The sequence below is a fragment of the Gavialis gangeticus genome, unplaced genomic scaffold (genome assembly GCF_001723915.1).
Source record: "Gavialis gangeticus isolate Ggan-Ray unplaced genomic scaffold, GavGan_comp1, whole genome shotgun sequence".
Taxonomy (NCBI): domain Eukaryota; kingdom Metazoa; phylum Chordata; order Crocodylia; family Gavialidae; genus Gavialis; species Gavialis gangeticus.
In genome coordinates, this window is record NW_017729022.1 from 43182674 (window position 1) to 43190096 (window position 7423).

Genomic DNA, 7423 nt, shown 5'->3' on the forward strand with positions numbered 1-7423 from the left:
GGCTAGGATCTGGAACCAACTTCCAAGGGAAGTGGTGCTGGCTCCTACCCTGGGGTTCTTTAAGAAGAGGCTTGATGCCTACCTGGCTAGAGTCATTTGAGCCCAGTCTTTTCTCCTGCCCAGGCAGGGGGTTGGACTTGAAGATCTACAAGGTCCCTTCCGACCCTGATTCTATGATTCTATGACAGTTTACATGAATAGAATACTGTCTCACTAAGTGTCAGTTATTCCAATTATATTTAATTTCTTGGAATATTCTAGGACTTCCATTTTCCCTACTTATTTCCCCATATTTCCTGAGTTATCATGAAAACATTTTAGATGACTAGCCTCTTACAAAGTTATTAAGAGTTCCTATTTGGCCTCCTCTTTCTTGGTTTGATACAGGAATCAAATTTCATGGATTATATATGGTGGAGGTGAGAACAGATGATCATAATAGTTCCTTTTGGCCTTAAAATCCATGACAATCACAATGAAACTGCTGCAGCCACTACTAGAATCAAAGTTTGAAGATCTGAAATATAAGTACCTATACACTGCATATATCCATTGGTCACCAGTATATTTTTTCTGCACCTTTTCCTGATCCTCAAAAGCAGTCAGGGCCAGAAAATTTTTCATTCACAAAAATTTTAAATATATTTAATATTATTTTATTTTATTTTGCAATTTCTGCCTTTTTGATAGGACAAGTAATTGACTTTCATTTTCTGTTGATGTCACTAACCAACAGTGATTAGAATAACCTCATAAAAATACTGGAACTTTGACTATGGTGCTAGATAGAAGGACAAGTCAACTACCTTATTAAGGTAACTGAGACAGAAGTAAATGTTAGTTAAGTAGTTACCTAGCCCAGCAGTTTTTCATAGGCCCTATGAATAAGGTATGCAATGACTTAATACATTAGTCCTGATATTCAGTGATTTAAGAAAGTAACACAGGGGTCATGTCCATGCTAATGTCCATTCCCCAATAGTTAGTATATCATGACATTACAGTTCTATCTTATGCTAACTTAGGAAATATAGAAGAATCTATGACACTATGATTTAATAACAGTTAATAAATATTAACAGTTACATTAATCATTTCAAATAAGCTTCAGGAAGCTCTCTATTGACACCATTTGCTTAGCTATTCAGTAGCAAGGCAATTATTTCTCCACAGGTATAATAGCTAAATGATACTCTGTACCTAATAGGTTTTGTTGAACAACGAATTTTTGCATATTCTTCACAATAAGGATTTGTTTTCCTTAACACGTATCAGTCAGTGCTGTTCACTGAAAATTTGGTAGGACTCTTTTCTATCAGACAACAGTTTATATATGTGGCTAGAGTAACTTAAAGTAGTGAGCAGACTGCCAGAAAACTGCTATAATTAGTATGACTTTTCTTTTCAGTAGCAGATCAGTCCCTAGACAGGCAATAAAGTCTAAATCTCCTTCTAATAAGATACCACCTCCAAACATTCATTCCAACACTGGCAACCCCTCCTGGCTGCAAACAGATGAAATCCTGAAAGTATAAACAAATGCATTCCAAAAGTAATACAAAAAAGTGCACAAATGTTTATGTACCAGATATTGGTCTACCAACCATTTTTAAAAATAGGTGGCTGAAGTCCAGTCTGAACTGAATACAGAAATAGTAAATAATACCTCAACTGTATTGACAGAGAAATAAGTTGCCATTCACATCATACAGAAATTATGTGCAAACTGAGATGTACAAGAATATCTGTTATCATCCCCAGTTTGTATTTTAGAAGGTAAAAATGACCGCAAGCAGCAAATGGAACAGCTTCAAAATGAAAAGATTTTATTTCTGCATCAAGTACTATGCACAGTTGCACACCTGTCATAACAGAATTACGGCTTGGGCAACCTAGCACTATCATGATCTGTCAGAGGTATCACAGATACACATCCATCTATTTGAGTAATATCACATTAACTGATAAATTCAAATTTCCCTTTATTGGTGTTCTGATTAATTATCTGGGATCTGATTCTGGACTTGCCTACCTCATTTTTAAACCTAACTCAATTAAGTTCAGAAGAAATTCTCCAGGTTCCTAGTCTCTGAACCAGAAAGGCTTCTGCAAATCGAAAGGAGAGATTTCATTCATTATTCTTCAGCATTGTCATAAAAAAGGAAATAGTTTGAATATTAATAATGAATCTAACTATTTTAAATGCAAACAAAAAGAAAACGACTCATACAGAATAATTTAAAGTAAGATTATTATGAAGAAAAAATATTGTGAAAGTTTCTGACCCTTAGTTCATCAACATTAAAACAGTGGAATAAAGAATGACATGAAAAGAAATATCATCATGAGAATTTGCCCATGTTGGCAGGTTTTTCTATTTTATTAACCAAAATTGAGTGATAGGAAATACTTTGCCCTCTTGCTTTTGTTCAGTTGAAAGGCACAAGTATAGCATCCATCAAAAAAAAAAGTCACAAAGAGCAACATCCAGTGCCATTACTGAATGTTTAAATAAGGCACAAAGCTAGTAAATTCCACACCATTTTTCCCCAGCTCCCTGTCATACCATATTCATGGTATGTTATACAGGCAGGAAGATAAGAAATTACCAGTTTGTAAAAATGACGCATGGAGTACTGAAATTAGTGACGAGTGAACCTCCATCATTAAGATTCATATCAGTTCATGTTAGATAGTGACACAGTGACTGAATACACAGCTTGTTGGTTTTATACATATCACGTACACCACTTGTTTTACATCTGCTAGGGTTCTCAACAGAATTAGTCTTTGAAATTTGAGATTTCTCAAAGTCCAGTGGTGAATGAAATACCTGACTTGGTCAAACATGACTGCTGAACCTCACAGATATATAGCCATTTTTGTACAACTGACATCTAGTATGAGACCCAAAGGCAGACAAGGTTCTTTGGGTGAATTTGATATCTTTTATTAGACCAATTTAAATAGTTGGACATTTTTTTCTTAGCAAGCTTTCGGATTTAAATACCCTTAGGTTGAGGAAGCATCTGCAGTTGGTGTGCACTCTTCCTGGATGGAATGAATAGTTAAGAGGCCAGAGGCTAGTATGCATGCAAGCAAGGCAGTCAGTAAATTGTAAATTGAGGAGTCAGTGGGGTTTAACTCAATTTACATCTTCACTGACAGCCTTTCTTGTTGCATACTAGCTTCTGGTCTCTTTATTATTCATTCCATCTAGGAAGAGTGCACACCAACTGCAGATGCTTCCTCAGTCTGACTAAGGGTTTTTAAACCCAAAAGCTTGCTAAGAAATTTTTTTCCAACTATTTTAGTCGGTCTAATAAAAGATATCAGATTCACCCAAAAAACCTTGTCTGCCTATGTCCTTAGACCAATACAGCTACAACCTATACCCCTTTGAGACCCAAAGACACATGTAACACCTTTTGAAATTAAGCTTCCCTAAGGCCAAGTACAGACAGTCAAAAAGCCTGAGGCTGAATTGATTCTGCACAGATTAAATTGAAACACATGTGAACAGACATTTACCTTTGATTCAGGAAATGCCTGCAGTGGCTCAAGCCAGAAGCCAGGGGGCACTAGAGCATGGCTCTCTGGCTCTGTGTTTACTTCCTCTTGGGATTTGTAGTCCATATTTGCAGCCAGCAGTAAGTTTGAGCAGGGGAAAGGGTGTTTAACCCCCCTCCCTGGCCCCAGACCACAGCTGAAGTTTGCCTGGGGGGGCAGTCCCCTCCCCCCATAGACTGGGCTGCATCCTCAGCCCTGTGTCATCCAGCCCTCAAAGTTCTGCCCTCTGGAGTTGACAACACAGCCCAGCCCAGGGCTGGAAAGCATGCTGGGATGCTGGGGGACTGTGATTTAACTTGAACCGGGAATGGATCTGGGACAGAAGTTTCATAAACTGGTTTGACCTAAATCAGTTAAGTCTGATACTACATTGAACCAGGTTCATCTTAAACCAGTTTCAGTGGTTTTGAAACTGGTTTATGTGCATTGAGTTTTTGTTCTGTTCAGGTTTAAATTTGTTTCTGATCACTTAAACCAATTTATGTGTAACTTGTGTCCTTAGCCCAGGTGTTCTGGATAAATTACAGTTTGAATCTGCCTATTTAATTTCTCTATCATTGTATTTGTTGTTCTTCATTTTCTGACTTCAATTGCTGTGTAATGGTCCTTTGAACTCTCACTGGGTTTCACCTTATAAATGGCTTCACTTCAGAGGTGAGTTCAGTGATATATAGCACCATATCAAAATCTCCAGTTGGTGAGTTGTTTCCAATGCAAGAAGCTCCAAAAATATAAAAACATATACATGTGACTGATGAAAGGGAAGTCAACCATCTCAGATGAGACTTGCAAGAAATGTTTCATATTATTTGCCTTCCCGAACCTTCTTACAATTGCCCTTCATCATGAATTGTCCTGTGTTTTTTTATTACCATTATCATTACCATTAATATTAACAGTGGCAGGAAAAACCTGTACCATATACTATAGTACTAGCAATACCTTTAAATAGCTGCTGTTGCCAGAAATACCATTGTGTTTCTTAATGGCCCTCTAGAGAAAAACTGAACTGTTTACTTTTTCTATAGAAGTGGCCTTGGTCAACAATCTTCATCTGGAGATCGAAGGGAAAATTGTGCCCTGATGATCTCATTAAACCTTTTATCAGCCTTTGATGCAGTTGTTCATGAGGTTCTGATAGTATTTACATGTTCTGGTGGGTATTATCGGGATGGCTGAAATTGGTTCTGCTTTTTCCTTGCAGGGAGGTCCTAGAGGATGGTGATATGTAAGTGCCTTTTGTCCCCTCAGGACCTTTTTTCTGGGATCACCCAGGCCTCAATCTTGTTACCTCTTGTGTTCAATGCATATGAGGCCATTGGGCAATATTGTGCAGAAATCTGAAGTGATAGGCCATCAGTTTTATGACGACACCCACTTTCTCATCTGACCCAGGCCCCACAGTCTTAGTACTTTTCCAGTGCCTGACTGCAGTTGGGAACTGAATGCAAATGAACAAATTAAAACTGAATCCAGGCAAGACAGAGGTGATGGTGGTAGGCAGACTGCTTGATTTGTGGTTGTGGGGGTGGGGAGGAGGGGGTTGAAACACCTGTCATTGATGGGGTTTTACCTCCCTTTTTCACTCAGGTTTGCAGGCTTGGTGTGCTCCTGGATTCACTGCTCATCTAGATTTGGCTAGGCATGCCTTTCACCAATTCACCTGGTGAGAAAACTGTGACCCTTTCTTTAAGATTCAGATCTGGCCACCATCCATCCCTTCATAACGCTAAGGCTAGACTACTCTGCTGTAAATTGGGTTGTTCTTGAATACACTCAGGAAGTTGCAGCTGGTATAGAACACAGTGGCCTGCTGTCTAACAAAGGGTCAGGGTTACCAGAAGCACATAACTTCAGGGCTCCAGAAACTTTTTTGGTTTTCAGTAGCTCTGTGGATGCAATTCAAGGTGCTGAATTTGCTTTATAAGACTCTAAACAGTTTGGACCTACGTAATTTTCACTTACACCCCATCACAATCCCTAAGGTCAATTGAGATCAACCTCCTGCATGTACCATAAATAAGCCAAGTCTGCTTTGGGAAAATTAATTTGAGGCTGATCTCAAGAGTCATTCCTCAGCTCTGGGATTCCTCCCCATCAGAGCTCAAGCCTTACTGTCTTCCAGAAGCATTGTAAGACCTTTTCTATTTAGACAGACATTCAATAAATAAAGCTAGGCTGAAATATTTTTTTAGGCTATCTGTTTCTTATGTTTATATTTGATGGTTACAAAATTGTATTTAGGGGCTTGTTTTTGGGAATGGTATTTAGAGGCTTGCTTTTAGGAATTGGCTTATAGATTTCATAGAAATTAGGGGCTGGAAAGAACCTTGTGAGATCATTGCATCCAGCCCCCCTGCCAGAGGCAGGAAAAGTCTGCAGGGATCAAATGATTCCAGCAAGATAAATATCCAAACACCTTTTGAATGAGTCCAGAGTAGGTGCTTGTACCACCTCTGGGGGGAGTCTGTTCCAGAGCTTGGACAGTTAGATTGTAAAGAAGCTTTTCCTTATATTGAGTCTGAATTGGCCTTCTGGAAGTTTGTGGCCGTTAGACCTAGTTATCTCTTGGGGAGTCCTGGTGAACAAGTGTTCTCCCAGATCCTGATGCACCTGCCTTATATACTTATGGACGGCCACCAAGTTCCCCCAGAGCCTTCTCTTCACCAGGCTGAAGAGTTTCATGTCCCTCAGCCTCTCCTCATAAGGCTTACTCTCTTGACCTTTGATCATACAGATGGCTCTCCTCTGAAGCCTCTCAGGCTTATCCACATCCCTCCTGAAGTGGGGGGCCCAAAACCAGATGCAGTACTCCAGCTGCAACCTCACTAAGGCCGAGTAAAGCAAGAGGATGACATCCTTGGTTTTGCTTGAGATGCATCGGTGGATGCATGCCAGAGTTTGGTTTGGTTTGCTGGCCAAGGCATCACATTGGTGGCTCATGTTAATCTTGTGGTTGATCAAGACCCCCAAGTCTCTTTTGGTCATGGTGCTAGCGAATGTACCACTGCTGAGCCTATAAGTATGATGCTTCTTTTTTCTCCCAAGGTGGAGTACCCTGCATTTCTCTACATTACGTGTCCAGGTTGGCCTGGATCCCCAGCCTGTCCTCCAGCACGACCACCTTCTCCCACAGTTTAGTGTTGTTTGCAAACTTTGCCAGTCAACATCTGATGCCCAAATCTAGATCATTAATAAAGATATTGAAGAGTACCATCCTGAGCACTGAGCCCTAAGAGACTCCACTAGTAACCTTGGGCCATGTTGATTTGTTCCCATTAACTAGTACCCTTTGGGTCCAACCATGGAGCCAATTCTCCAGCCATCGGACCATTAGACGGTCAAGGCTACAGTTGCCCAGCTTCGTTATGAGGATATCATGTGAGACCAAGTCAAAAGTCTCCTCAAAATCCAGAATAATGACATAGACCTCATCTCCCTTGCCTGGGCAATGTGTCACCTGGTCCTAGGAGATGAGGTTGGTCAGGCAAGACCTTCCAGGAATAAAAACACGCTGGCTGGCATTCAGTAGGTTGCCTTCTGTTAGCCTGTTGCAGATGGATCCCTTGATAATTTTCTCCAAGCTATTTACAGGGATGGACATCAGACTAATAGGTCTGTAATTCCCTAGATCTTCTTTCCTCCCTTTCTTGAAGATTGGGACCACATTGGCTCTTTTCCAGTCTTTCCATGCTCCCCCCATATTTTAACCCAGAGTTTTTCAAGATGCCCTTCATGGTTAATGAACTCAGTTTGAAGGGAAATGTACTGCTCCTTGATGTAGAGAGTTGAACCCCCACCCCTCTTCCCAACACACAGAAGGTGTGTGTGTGTATATATATATATATATATA